This window comes from Mizuhopecten yessoensis, unplaced genomic scaffold, assembly GCF_002113885.1.
Source record: "Mizuhopecten yessoensis strain PY_sf001 unplaced genomic scaffold, ASM211388v2 scaffold587, whole genome shotgun sequence".
Classification (NCBI taxonomy): Eukaryota; Metazoa; Mollusca; class Bivalvia; order Pectinida; family Pectinidae; genus Mizuhopecten; species Mizuhopecten yessoensis.
In genome coordinates this window covers 193,466-207,228 of record NW_018403621.1, presented here as the reverse complement: position 1 = coordinate 207,228, position 13,763 = coordinate 193,466, and the positions used below count along the sequence as shown (strand labels likewise).

Genomic DNA, 13,763 nt, shown 5'->3' with positions numbered 1-13,763 from the left:
AATTCATCATCGTACGTAGTTTTGGCTTTTATCAGTTAGTGTAGACCTGCATGTCAGAGAAATGAAAAATATCCCGATCGCCAGGACTTGAATACCTCATCTTATTTCGTACCAGTACGTACAGTTCTTGAGCTTATTTTGTAATTTGATTACCGACTAAGAAATAACCGTTTTGTCTAGTCATGTATTATGTAACACGTGCTTCTGGGTCTGATTCTTGAATAGGTGCCTTTATTAAGTATTACTCCGCCCTAAACTCCGCCTGTTATGCCGCCATTTTGTCCCGCCTACTGCCGTGGATAAGCTCTGTGCTGGATGAGAAATAAACGAGCATGTAGACCAAGCGACATTGACATATTCTGAGGCTCTACATGTGATTCAAACATTATTTCTAAAGTCATCCTACATCACGTTCATATATATATAAGGTAAGTAATTATGTTATGATGCTATGCCAGTTCTTCCGGAACAGTTTTTTACTGTAATTATGAAAGAATTGTTGGTGTACTAATTAACGTTTCTTTATGCTAAATGGATCACTTAAGGTATATGGGCTCATAACTTTCCTAAAAATGATGAAGTATGGAATTTGCTACGTGTACCCATGTCAGGAACAATATCAATAATGACATTTGCAGAAATCATTGTCGACAATATTGTTTATTTTATCTGAAATGTAACTTTTAAATGCAGAATTTGAGTGGTGCGAAATTGCAATGAATACTAAAATTAATGAGAAACTTACTTGAACATGCTTTTTTGAAGTATCCATGTATTCACTATTATGGAGAAGAAATGTTATAAAATTGTCAAGTCAGAATTATGGCATATATTTCCACTGAAAAAATCACAACTGAGCACAAAGCAAACAAGGCTGACTGAGATTTGAAAAAAAGCATGCAAATCAAGTGATTTCTTACCTGTACACCATTCATAACACTACATGTTCCCACTCAGGTAACCTTACTTGACTTGTACCAATAGCCTTGTTAGCTTCATTAATTATTAACTTCCGTATTTGTTTTAGATTTTGAGGAAATGTGATGAGTCCATCACATACTATATACACTGACATGACCCTGTATGAAATACCTTAACATGTTAACATTTCCAATTAAGTTTCTTAAACGCTATAATTTGTTTAAACTGTTTTGAACAATAGATGCATTAGATTATATTTTATGTAAATTAAATGTCACCGTCGCGTGTGTCGATTTCTAAATCTCAGACTCTTTTAAAACTTGAAAATTAACAATTTACGAGAGTTCAGGTTCATCAACCCCCCTATAAATATAAATGTAAAGGTTACACCGAATGCCTACCCCCTGGTAAGTCATAAGCAAAAACCTTTATTAAATATCGGAATATATATGTAATTTTAATATATTGAATGTGTACATAAGCAAATATGAAAAGCCTAACTAGAGCGTTGTTTTTGTTGATCTCTAATATTTACTGATTCAGCATGAGATAAGATGAACTTTATTTAAGTTGGCAAGTCGAGGAAGAACAATATAACACAACCTCTAATGAGATTCTAAGGCCGACATGACAATTAGGGGAGACCGGGGAAAGTTCGGCTCATTTTTATTAAAATCCGTTCTTGGAAGTATGGCAGCATGTTCGTTTTTCAAGAACTATTTAACTTTTCCTTTTCCGGCAGAAAAAACAACAAGTTTGGCTTCCAAGTTTGTTCAAATGAATGACCTACGACCATTTTTAAGGTGGCAGGGGTCAAATATGTTCAAAACCTTTAAACTACTTTTTCAGAATAATCAATAGGATTAGGGTGATGATATTTGGCCAGTACCATGCTTGGATAAAGGGCTACCAAGTTTGTTTAAATAAACAACCTTTACTTAAAATCAATGTCAGAGGTCACATATGTTTGGAAACCTTTAAATAACTTCTTCTTAATAACCAAGAGGCATATGGTGTTGATAAGTTGTCAGTAGCATGCTTGGATGAAGGGCTACCAAGTTTGTTCAAATGAATTACCTTTACTTATATTCAAGGTCACAGGAGTCAATTACGTTAAAAACCTTTAAACAACTTCTTCTGAATAACCAAGAGGCATATGGTGATGATATGTTGTCAGTAGCATGCTTGGATGAAGGGCTAACGAGTTTGTTCCAATGAATGACCTTGAAGTATATCCAAGTTCACAGGGATAAAATATGTTAAACAACCTTTAAACTACTTCTTCTCTATAACCCAAAAACCAAGGATGATGATATTTTGCCAGTAGCATGCTGGGATAAAGGCAACCATAGTTGTTCAAATGAATTACCTTTACTCATATTCAAGGTCACATGAGTCAAATACGTTAAAAACCTTTAAACAACTTCTTCTGAATAACCAAGAGACCTATGGTTTTGATATTTGGCAAGTAGCATGCTATGATAAAGGACTACCGAGTTTGTTCAAATTAACTGCATTCATCCATTTTCAAGGTAACATGGGTCAATTGTCTTAAACAACCCCTAAACAACATTTTCTGCATAACTAATAGGCTGATGCTATTTGGTCAGTAACATGATGAAATGAAGCGTTAACAGGTATGTTAAAATGAATAACCTTGACTTATATCCCAAGTCACAGGGGTGAAAGATGTTAAAACATTTGAACAACTTCCTTCTTCTGTATAACCAAGAAGCCTAGGGTGGTAGTATTTGGTCAGTAACATGCTGCAATACAGGGCTCTCAAGTTTGTTCAAATGAATGACCTTGACCTGAAATTCAAGGTAACGAGTCAGATATGTTTAAAAACCTTTAAACAACTTCTACTTAATAATTAAAAGGCCCAGGGTGATGATAATTAGTCGGTAACATGATGATTAAAGAACTGCCAAGTTTCTTCAAATGAATGACCTCAACTTGTATTCAGAATCACAGTGGTCAAACATGTGTAAAAAGCATTACATGACTTCCTCAGAATAACCAAAATGCCCAGGGTGAAGCTATTCGGCCAGTGACATGCTAGGATGCAGGGCTACCAAGTTTGTTCAAATGAATGACCTTGACTTATATTCAAGGTCACAGGGTTCAAACATGTTTTAAAACCATTAAATGATTTATTCTGAATAACTAGCAGGCCTAGGCCTAGGGTGATGATATTTGGCCAGTGACATTCTGTGATGAAGGGTTACCAAGTGTGTTTAAATGAATGACCTGCGCCTATTTTCATGATCACATATGGGTCAAATATGTTGCAGCATACTGGGATGAGAGGATATAAAGTCTGTTCGGCTCAATGTCCTTGTTTGACGTTCAAGGTCACATGGGTAATACTTTTTTTGTATAGATTATTTTGAATCAAACACTGATATGTTCCATGTAGCTGTCTTTTAGTCCACTTTTAAATTTGATATTAATGGATCACATCGGCAGTTTGAAGTTTATAAATACGTCAACAGATTCTGTTGATCAAATTTAGTGACTGTTTTTTTTCTCTCAAAATTATACATAGAAACAAAATGCATTTGTTAATAGTACGAAAATATGGCAAAGACTGAAATATTCTTATAAAAATGTATGCTGGTCTACGATGACTCTGTACATGAATACAGTGGAACCCACTTATTAAGATGTCTGTTATTATGATAAATCGCCTATTATAATATTGTTTTCCCATGTGTCGACTTTTTCCTTCTTTCACTAAGCAAACTGATATCGTTTAGTATGATATAGTCAAAGGTGGAAACCCTCTTATTATAATATTTTTTCTGCTGTGACGTCACCCGGCGTCAATAGTTTACTTTAAACAACTTCTTTTTAATAACCACAAGGCCAGAAGCAAACTGGGACGAAGGGATTTCAGGTTTGTTCATATAAATTACCTTTACCCATATTTAAGGTCATGGGGGTCGATTGTCGTAAACAAAAACAAACAACTTCTTCTGAATAACCAAAATGCCCAGGGTGAAGCTATTTGACCAGGAGTATGCTAGGATGCAGGGCTACCAAGGTTATTCAAATAAATGACCTTGACTGCTAGTCAATGTCGCATGGGTCAAATATGTTTGAAATCATAAAACAACTTCTACTAAAAAAAAACACATGAGGTCCCATACGTTAATATTTGGCTAGTAGCATGTTTGGATGAAGAATATACCTACGGTATGACAAGCTGAAGCGTGTGGACGTGGTGAGTGGTTTTTGTCAATGCGGCTTATTGGTTGCATTTTCCGGTCTCGAAAATAGTAACTTTCAAAAACATTCGCTCACAAAATACTAGATAGAAACAAACGGGAATATAAATTATGTTTAAAAAAACCATCAACGTAGGTATATGTGCTGCATGCACGTGGAGTTTACTCATGCTCAGATTATGTTAAATTGAATCTGATTTTCATGTCTAGGATAATTGGCTGACCGATCTTGATGACCATCATGAGAAGTGAAGTTATGTGCCGAGTAGCATTATTGATAATTTGAGGCTAGTTTTTAACATATGCTTCAAGTGCAAACCAATACCTCAACGGTTCTTATAAAACATTATCTCAATATATACAGCGTATTTGACCTGTTAGTCCTGCCTATTTTAGATAATATTTATTTGTAATATAGAAATAATCATTTTGTGTATAGCACGTACGTGTTCAACTTAATTCCCTATAACCTTGATCAGTACGGTAGCACTACGAGATCAACAGGGGGGGTCAGTCGCGCACGCCTACACGTACGGGTACCAGTCGTCCAATGCTAGTATTATGTCAGTACACGTACGAAATAGATATCAAAACAAAATACTTCAGCGAACATGACAGTATACGTTTTTCATATATTAAAATATGGGGATAACTCTATTTAAGAATTATTATAACGAACATGCTTTCTATTTGCTTTGGGGTTTTTTCATAGAAACGTTTACATATATGTCTCCGAGTGTTAATACATGCGTGTTTATAAAATCAGAGATTAATTGCACAAAGATATATCCTCTTTCTAATACTGAAAGTAAAATGTACACTTTTTAGACTTTCACGCATTAAAATGTAATCAGAAAACGTGTAGGGGTGGCATCCGCACTATCGGGAATGTCTGTATAATCATACTTTATTTCATTATACGACAAATCACAGTTTATCTTTTAATGTGGTGCACACAAATGCACATCTGTAGAATATACGTGTATTAGCTCGTTAACGTGTTGACTGACCTCTCGTGTGGAGATAACGTGTATACATGTCGAACTTATACAGGTGAGAAACACAACATTGTTCAATAGAAAGGTCGCATTACGATGGTAACATGAGGGGTCAGACGTGCTGGCCTACATATATACGGGAACCGCGTATGACACGTATAGATTGGATATATATATATATATATGACAGATGGTAATGTCAGTACATGTACGACACATATGAAATACAGATGTCAGTCAGAAATAATAAATATCTGTGTCAGTGTAGTAAACACGGAACACATGTACAGGTAAAATTAAAATGGAATATTCGATTATGAGGTCAACACGAGCGGCTAGTCAATACTAGTCAATTTATTGGGGCGAAACAATTTGGAGTGCATAGTGTGAGTATAATGTGTTGGTAATATTGTAAGTAAGGATTATATAGGTGCGTGTGTGGATATTCAAACGAGTAAGAACAGTAGCATTCATATCACGGTGATATAGTGTATATAATGGCCGTGCAGGAACTGGTTTGTGTATATATCTATATAGGGTATTTAAGCTAAGCTAATACCAATTTACTTCCAGAATCCACGAAAATACAACTATAATGCACTATATTTAGTTATGAGGTTGTGAGGTGGTGTCCAATCAACCCCGAGTGAAAGACTATGTGTGATGAACACAGGGACATTTTTTGTCCGAAACTCGGTGGTGGATTTTATACTGACCTCCCAGCTGCGTAGCTTAAAAAAAAAACAGAGAAAAAAAACAGACAGAACATAACTCTGTTTTGCTTATTCATTCATTTATTTATTTATTTAGTTATTTTTTTTTCAGTACCTTTGCAATATCTTAAATTACTAAAACATACCATGATACATTCATATATTACTGTGATAGTTCACTGTAGCGTTGTAGGTATTCATACACTACATTGCATAAATTGGTTACATGGTCACGGAAACAGAAACTTTGATTTTGTTTATAATATAAGCATATATTAATTGTCAAATTTATAATAGGATGTTGAGCTGACTTTTCTGAAAGAACCTATTGAATGGAAGTATGGTGTGTATGAGGGGTAAGGAGGGGGGGGGGGGTCATTTTGGTTAAACTTTTGAGAAAATGTTCAATGTCGCGTTTCAATACTACTTTATTATCTGTTTCATTGCTGTATGATACTGTTCTTAAAGTTATTACCAAGTTATTTTTTGGCAATAATGACCATGGGTAGTTTATAAATAGGCTGCTTTAATTGCCAGGGACTAGCATCAACTACTATAAAAAAATGCGACATTTTTGACAAGTGTAGAATCAACTACGATATCTCTGTTCTTATTGACACGCATTTCACAGATAAAGTTGAACAAAATTGGTTAACCAGATACAAAAAGATATACATGGTGGTGTCCACATACAAAACACGTCTAGAATATTTTCTGATATCTTCTGATTTAGTATCATGTGTTTCAAATACAGACATTGGGGTAAGTTATAGATCTGATCACACTCCAGTTTCTGTTTCTTTTAAAACAATTGAACAGCAGAGAGGAAAAGGTACCTGGAAATTCAACAATACTTTACTGCGCGATGCTAATTATGTACAAAAGGTAAAACAGTGTATTGTGGAAACATTGCATCAATATAGATTACCTGGTGAACAAAATAACACCATATATTTAATTGACGACCAACTGTTATGGGAAACTATTAAACTAATGATATGGGGTATAACTGTTACATATTGTTCATATCTTAAGAAAATGAGAAACTGTACTGAAGAAAAATTAGAAGAGAAGCTAAGTAAGTTGTATTCTGATGAAACACAATACGATATTAGTGCAGACATAGAAATAGCAGAACTTGAACTTAAGAATACAAGGGAAAACGATATTAAAGGGATGATTCTAAGGTCAAAGGCAANGGGGGGGGGGGGGGGGGGGGAAGCACAAAATACTTCTGTAACCTAGAAAAACGTCATTATACCGAAAAGCTCATGCCTAGATTATCAACAGATGAAAATAATGTGATTACGGATATTAAAGAAATAATAACAGAACAAACTAAATTTTATGAGGAACTATACAACAGTAGAGAAGCAAATATTGATGGTTTGTTAAGAGAATTTATAAGATGTTCATTGAAGAAAAAATTACTGTCTAGACCAGGTGATTTAAGTTTTCCCATGTTTTTTAAAGAATTTGAAATAACTTCCATCTTATCAGCTTGTTCTGGTTTTTTTTTGTTGTATGGGTTTTCTTCATTTAAAAATAATTCAGAATATGCAGATGATTCGACACTCTGTCTTGAAGATGATGAACAATATATGAAGGAAACATTTGTTACTTTAGATTATTTTGCTGAACGCTCTGGATTGAAAAAACCCATGTAGTTTGGCTAGGGGCAAAGGGGGGTTGTGGGGAAGAATACTTGCAAAAAAAAGAATATTGTTTGGAATCACAGAGGAAAATTAAAGCTCCTTACTTCACACGGCCAGTCTTTTTGTTTACAAATAAATGGTGTGATATGCGCATGAGCTAGTAGAGGGAAATTGCTGAACAAAACGTTGGTCAGACAGGTATAAATACCGATGATTATCTTAGATTTAATCAATATATGAATCTATTTCAGCCAAATCCGATCGTTATTTTCCATAAGGAGTCGCACTTGCTATGTTTATGTAGTATTTGAAAAACAAAGTAAAAAAAAATCCCCCTTTTTTATGGTTAGGGAAAATTGACAGGATTAAAAGAAATTTTATAATAAACTCATACGAGAATGGAGACCTTAGACTCACTCATGTGAAAACGTACTGCCAAGCTCTATAAATGACATGGATAAACAAAATACTAGACCCCAACAACAATTCTCCTTGGACAACTTTAATTTCTGAAAACTTCAAAAAAATTGGGGTTAGTCAATTTGGTACATGAATAGCGAGGGCATAAACAACATAGCAGATGATTACTTCAATCCTTTCTGGAGTAATATTATTAAAATATGGGCTTCTATAGAGCGTTCTCCACCCACAACCCCGTCAGAAAAAACTATCACAACCAATATAGTTTAACAATAAAATTAAGATAAACAAACAGTGTGTACTGTATCAAAGGTGGGTAGAACATAACATTTTCTTCATTAAAGACTTTAATGACAGGGGTGAATTTATTGATGTGAATCAATTTAAACTTCAATATGATATCCAAATTAACTTCGTTGAGTACTATGGCTTACTAGCATCTATCCCAAATTCATGGGAAAATATTATTAAAACATACACGAACATTATTGATGTAACAGAAAACAAATATATACAATACTAAAAGGGAAAGAAAAGATAACTAGATACTTGTATGCAGTATTGGTCAATCAATATCAAGACCTCCCTATTTCATCTATGCAAAAATGGCAAGAAAAAATGGGATTAGATATAACAAATGACAGTTGGAAGATATACTTCATGCTACCTTTCAATATAACAGATGACACAACATTTTAATTTTCAATTTATATTGCTACATGGAATACTCTATACAAACTCTAGACTAATGAAAAGAAACATTACAAAAACAGAAATTTGTAATATGTGTACGGTAAATAGAGAAACGCTGATGAATTTATGTTAGGATTGTCCTCATACACGTGCGTTATGGTCAATTTTAAGACAACAATTTGTAACTAATTGTAATATAGATTTTCCATGGTCAACTGTTTCCTTTATATACAGAATAGATGACAAATGAAAGTGTGAATATGTGTATCATCATCATAAAGAAATATATTTACTCATGCAGAAACAAGCATACCATACCAACTATTGGCGGTGTTTGTTCTGAAATATCATACTATAAGCTAATTGAAACTCAATGTATCCTGTCATATTCCCGAGCAAACCGACCAAGTAGTAGCGAAGTAGGCCGTTATCAGCACAGCATTAAACATTGATTAATTGAATTTCAATCCATATTTTGCTCATTTTTGCTATCGATGTTTATCATATCTAGAATTAGTTACTAACTAATAAAAAGAACGCAAGCAGTTGCTATTGAACATGAACAAGAAACAAAACGAAAAAGAAGCTAGAATTCATAAGTATGCGAGACAATATGTAATACAATGGGGCATGTACTCCACTGTGTACTAACATGTGAACAATCAAAAATAAAATATGATAAAAAAATATGTTTGGATGAAAGGCTATCAAGTTTTTCAATTATAATGACCTTGAACTTTTTTCAAGGTCACATTTAGTCAAATATGTATATACCTTTAAATGACCTCATCTTGATTAACAAAAGGTCTAGTTTTGTGATATATAAACAAACTTTATACAACATTTTATGAATTACCCAAAGGTCCAGGATGATGGCATAAGCCAAGAATTATGCTGGCATGAAGGACTACCAAGTTTGTCAAAATGTATGACCTTGACTTATATACAAGATCACTGGGTTCAAACATGATTAAAATCTTGAAACATTTCTTTTGAATAACCATGAGGCCCAGGATGTCTAGAAAGATCTTTCCCAAATTTGACATGTAGGTTCCCCTGTGTCTGTTATTGTGCATGTTCACTTTTGACTCTGGTTGAATAACAAAATGGCCGATAGACGGCCATCTTGGACTTTGACAGTAAATATTTGTTAACGCTATTTTTCAGGAGGCTTTGGAGGGATCCTTCTCAATTTTGATATGTAGGTTCCCCTTGGTGTTAAGTTGTGCATGTTTACTTTTGAGTGATCCGATAAACAAAATGTCCGACAGACAGCCATCTTGGACTTTGACAGTGAATATTTGCTATCGCTATTTCCCAGGAAGTTCTGGCGGGACCATGGAGTTGTTCATGTTTTGGAGAGTGATCATAAAATCAAGATGGCCACATGAAGTACTAATGAGATCTTTCTGATATTATAATGATTGGATCTATTTCTCTAACATTTAAAGAAATCGTTCTGTGCCGTTTGTTTCGTAATACCTGTCAAGATCGAAGGCAAACAGGACACATGTTTTTACTACGATAATTGGAGACAAGAAGTTTTGTTTTGTTAACTATTTCCTTATAAACTAACAATGTTTATCAAATCAAAAATCTGTAGATCTTCAGACATCTCCGTTACTCGTCAAAGTAGTTCGTCCTCACCTTTAATTGACTAAGCATTACGTAATGTAAATGCAGCGCCACCTGTTACTAGGTAATCGAAAGCAGTCAATTTTTGATTGTGAATTTTATGCAAACTTTCTGACTTCAAGTACGAAATATAGCAAGAATGGTTAGTGCAAAGAACTCAGCATCCCCAAATCCGTGGGCTGCTTCAATAACTGCAAGATAGCCTCGTGTTACTCAGAGACGTTAGCTATTTTTAGCTTGCAATTGAATAATTGTTTTATTCAGACCGATTGTCACCTAATGATCTGACGTGATTGTAAATACTATTTTTCGGACGTAACACGTTCTACTTCTAAACTGTCATTCATGAAATAATCGTACATACAGCATGTGGCATCCAGGTATCCTGGACTGTCAGTGATATCCAATGTACAGTATATAAGTTAGCTGCCGATCGACAAGTTAATCCCCAACGCTTGTCCGCCCAGGGTTGATGGCCCTTCGCGACTTTGCCCAGTTGATTACGCCGAGGGACTTGTATCCCCTTCACCTAGGCGGCAACTGGCTCCAGCGCAAGGTTTCAGTACCAAATCATCTGAACCGTTCTTTATATGTACGTTTTCAATTGCATACCATCTACTTGCTTATGATAAAACGTATACAGAGTTGATTGTCACTGATGCACAGCGACCAGATAAGGCAGACAGAGCAGCAACTTCACAGATTAGCGCTCTGGAACAGTCGGCAGTCCAGAAAGTACCCGACAAGCAATAGGTCCATATAAAACTAAACAGCAGCCCTCAAATCTAAACACTGCTCATAAAAGGAAAACATCCAGCTTGAAAAATAAAAACTCAGTTTAAAAAAAAATAACATTGAGTTTGAAAAGTAAACGTTCAGTTTGAAAATAACTTTACTCTCAGTTTGAAAAACAAGTGCCCAGTTTGAAAAAAAGTAAATTCCAGACCAGGAAGCTTCCAAAACTTTACTGCGATATATAAATAGTAATCCAAAAGATAAATACAACAAAAAAAAAACAAAAAAAAACCATACTGTATTTTGCAGACTAAACACCTGTTAAAGTTCGAGGGTTGGTTATAATGCCGTTTGGCAATGATATTCACGGGTAGGAGTTATAGGTAATAAGCTTACCTGCTTTTTACAGGTAAGACAAATCACATGGTGAGTTTAAAAACTGTGTAAACGAAGTTAGCTAGAACTTACATTGAATGTCTCGGAAAAAGTAAAATACTGATGTCTTTATTTGTTGAATGATGTTTTAATCTTCTTTTTACATTTACCTATCTATGGACAACCGTTGGTGATTCTTTTGTGACATCATCAACAGTTATTCATTTACATAATCTGTTGCCACTTGTATTTGAAATATGTTAATTGTAAGATTCCCCCGAGTTAATGTAATTTAAATACAACATGACTCAAAGTGTTTAGTCAATGTTTTAGATATATTCTTTTGTTTAGACATAGACTAAGATTAGACCGCGGTTTAGCAGATTGACATACAGGTAGTTAATTATAAGTGTGATTCGACCAAGTAGTACAGTAAGCCGCCTAATCAACTGTTTATTCTACTGGTCAGGGATCTGTATATTGGCCCTTGAAAAAACGTTTTAAAAGTGTTTGTTCCAATTAGTAAAACTGGCCTTATCGTCCAGCTTGTGTAAATGTTCATTCAGCGTCTGGCAAACGAGTGATCATCATTCGGTCAACATTCTGACACTGTCTGTCATCTGTTTGGCCACACGAAAAGTGGATGCTTGCCCATAATTCTATATAATTGCAGATTTCTTTGCATTTTCATCACAATATAGAAACAAATACATTATGGTTATATGTTTTCTCCTTATTTTTTTAGGATCCATGGTTATTATGGAACATAGTAATACATACTTCCTGCTGTTCTGCTGTTTTTTCTTGAGAGGAAGTGAGTATTATAAAACTATCTGATACAGGGTTGTGTCTTTTTTAAGGATTCATTGTCATTTGAAAAAAAAATGTGTGATTTTTAGGCCAAAATATAAAAAGGGTGTTTCAGGTAACAAGTAACTTTATTGTCATTAATTTGTTTTGTTCTGGAATTAATATGATGCTTTATTTCAAATTTTACAATGCATTTTCACACCTTACATGGCTATAAATTGTTAAAGAATAATATCAGACTCTCAGAACAGGAAAAAAGTACATTTGAATGAGTGTCTGTGAACTTTGCCTGGCTAATAAATTAATCTTAGATACAAGTAGGTAATATAATATCTAGGTCGGCAGTAAACTCTAGGGTAGGTCGGGATACCTGAAACACACACGTTTTTTCTTAGCTTACCTGGCCAAGTGAGCTTGAGGTATATCATCACTCGTCCTTCAGTCCAGCGTCAATAACCAATAGGCCTAGAGTGATGCCCATGTTCTGTCCTGCTCTACAAAAAATCAATCAATTCAGTATCATCTGTCAACTATGTATGATAATTATAATACCTCGGATATTTGTGTGTTACAGTGTTCAAAGGTCATTGACAAGGTCACTTGCTATGTATAGCTTGTAATCACACGATTCAGTTTCAGTATGAAAATACATCATATGAGTGGATGGTTGGGTGGTGCATTGGATAGCGCACTTGGATTTTACAAAAGCGACAGGGGTTTGATTCCCTGATCGGTCGTGAAAAGGTATGGTGTCACCTGCCCGACCACTTGGATTTTCTCCGGGCACTCCAATGTTCTCCCACATTAAGACCCCCCTGTGCGCTAAAATCCAGGCCAACAAAAGTGATTAATATAAATCGAAATAACTTGTTTCATAATTGTTGTAAACAAATAAAGTTTACATTGGTAAAATATACCTCAGATGAGTTCATGTTTCAAAGGTTACTGCATGTGAAAATGCTTCTGTATATTTCTCCATTTATCAACTAGAAATATTGTAATACTTTGAAAGTGTACATATTTCAGTCGTTACTATTTATAGAGTATTTAAAACACTGACACTAATTTTACAAGGCAATTGGGACATTCACATCTTTTGTTAGTCATTTTAAATTACTTTTATTTTTTAATTATTATTTTTGCTATGGTAAAAATATGCTAAATATCCAGTTGTGTGATGCAGGCCCTTTGGGCATTTTGTATTAGTTTACTTCATACACGCATATGTTTCTCTATTGTAGGTATTTGTGGCACATCATTAACTATAGACACGTGTGGATTTTCTGGGGAGTCAGTGTCATTAAGCTGTACGTTACCATCTGCAGAATTTACACAAAATATAGAATGGAGTAATGACATCATTGTTGGGGACATATCAGCCTGTATACCAGGTGGTTGTAGTCCTTCTGCTAATAGTCGCTATTCTGCATCAGCAGACGCCAATGGGATATATATGACTATTACAAGTCTTACAAAGGCTGATGATGAAACTACATGGAAATGCACACTGCTTAGGCAGTCCCCTTCAACTGTGAACCTGGTTGTTAGAGGTAAGTTTTCTGGAGCCATGTTTTTAAT

General features: G+C 34.7%; 1 long non-coding RNA gene across 1 annotated transcript; it reads left to right on the top strand.

Moving 5' to 3' along the window:
* The first annotated feature begins 340 nt into the window (after nt 1-340).
* Nucleotides 341-13,545, top strand: LOC110450901. The gene is made up of 3 exons (XR_002463019.1): nt 341-428; nt 12,121-12,189; nt 13,427-13,545. It is a non-coding gene; the product is annotated as an uncharacterized LOC110450901 (long non-coding RNA).
* The last annotated feature ends 218 nt before the right edge of the window (nt 13,546-13,763 follow it).